This window comes from Halyomorpha halys, unplaced genomic scaffold (assembly GCF_000696795.3).
Source record: "Halyomorpha halys isolate HHAL.00 unplaced genomic scaffold, Hhal_1.1 Scaffold1315.1, whole genome shotgun sequence".
In the NCBI taxonomy this organism is placed as follows: Eukaryota; Metazoa; Arthropoda; class Insecta; order Hemiptera; family Pentatomidae; genus Halyomorpha; species Halyomorpha halys.
Window position 1 is genome coordinate 41211 of NW_027112745.1, and position 2246 is coordinate 43456.

Below are 2246 nucleotides of genomic sequence, written 5' to 3' on the forward strand. Positions count from 1 at the left end.
AAAAGGAGCTTAGTAAATATCAAGTTGAGGTAACTGTCTACAGGAGATACATTGGAGTAGTGTGACGATAGAATTAGACAACTATCTTATCTGCTAACAGTGGACACGATGCAAAGGTATGAGGGACTGGCTTGACTCAACACAAGATCACCAATCTCAACAAAACTTGTGAACTAATTTTGGTTAGTATACTATGTGATGCAAATACAAAACCAGATTTTTTAAAACACCTGGTCAAATATCTTTACGAATCAGGTTACGCAGATGCAATCAGCAAAAATTTATTTGGCAAATTTGACAGAAAATGGATATAATTGCACATTTAAATGATTTCAATGCAGTAAAAGAAAAAAAAAATAGAAACAAAAAGTTAAACAGCACTATGTCAGATGAATTTCTAGATAACCATCATTTTTTAATTTTCAATGAACAAACCAATAGTAAATTAACAAAATAATATGCAACATTCGATAATCGGTACTTCGAATATAGGTTTTTAATCCCCACTAGGGAAATTTCATAGCTTTGGCAATCAGACAGCACATTTGTCTGTCCAACATCACCAAACTTGCAGGGCCATAAACGAGATTTGGCAAATAGCATTAACGATATGGAGGTTGACCTGTCTCTTGCCAACTATACTGTTGGAAATCTGATATTTTTGGTAGCTTCTGCTATTCTGCTGTACATGTCCTTGTCTACGGCAGCTGAGATCACGAGGATTTTAATTTTTATGGAGTTTAATGCAATTCCTTTCCTAAGAAGCTCTTCTCGCCATTCAACTAGGGTTCACTCTAGTTTCCCTTTATTATGTGAAAAATTTAATTCACTAATTTTTTTGCAGTGTCATTTGAGCTGTACATTGAGTGGTCTACCATTATCATGATGAAACATCAATTTCTTGATTTTCACCAAAAGCTGGCATTTTTCTGTGGCTTTCTCCAATTTCAAATATCTGAGCAGTCCTTACACTGGATAGTATGTTCACCATGTACATTATTAATTTTTATTTCTGCAGATCAGGTACTTTGACTACAGAAAAATATGATTGTTTTGATGTACAGCAAAGTCGGATACATTTCCCTGCTTCTAACCCAAAACATTGGCTATAAATAATTAGTTCAAATTATTCATTATTTGTAACTTTCAATATAGCATCCCTAAAGTGAAGAAGGAGAAAGATCACACAGAAAATAATAAATAATACAAAATGTAAAATATTATTCTTGAGCTCCCTCTCTCAAGGATTACAATAACATGAATTATTCTCACCATCATCTGGAACAAGTAGCTCTTCTTCCTGTTTAACGTGAACATGGCCACCTGCCGACAAGTAAATAATACTTTAAAAGAGATAATTCAGATGAAATAATAATTTAAATTTAAATGAAAAGCCTGCAATCTGGAAGAAAATAAAATTTTAATCTTTAATCAAAAACCCATATTATCATTCACTAATCTTTCTTTATTTCCCTTTTACAATAGTTTGGCTATAAATGTTATCTTTAGGCTTACTAAATATATTGATATGAAAGATGGGGTAAATATCCAAAACATCCTAAGAGAGAAACAAAAAAAAGGTCAGTAACAGATAGTAGGACTTGCTGATTATCATAAAAACTTTTCAATAAATATTATAATAAGCCTTTCTTAAAAATAAAATATGTTATGTCAAGAACAATGAGTGGACAAAAAAAACATAGTTGAAACAGTCAGCATGGCAGCTTCATTCTCAAAATTGGCAGAACCGCTGCTATATTGAGCAAGTAAATGAAAATATTTTCCAACCTTCATAGTTTTTCTGTTGCGATAATATTTAAAAAATATTTAAGAAACAATAAAAGGAAAAATTCTCATCAGGAAAACAGTTTACATCAGTTATATTTGTCATCATTAGACTAAACTATCGAAATTTTGAAGCTATAATGAACAACAGGCAACGAAGTGTCACGCATTGTTCCATACACACACATGTACATGAATACATAATTTATGGATTATATTGCTATATTTTGATGAATTTTTAAATATCAAATAATGATTTCAAGAAATAAATATAGGTAATTATTTTGTTGATATTATTTCATCAAATAATCATTACTTTGAAAATAATTCTTAAATTTATTCAATAAATGCGTTATTTAAACAGTGCTCAGGTTTAGTTTAAAAAATTCATTTTTAGCAAAAACTTACAATAATATGATATGAATCAAAAATTTCACTCACCGTTATAAACCTCCAGTCTT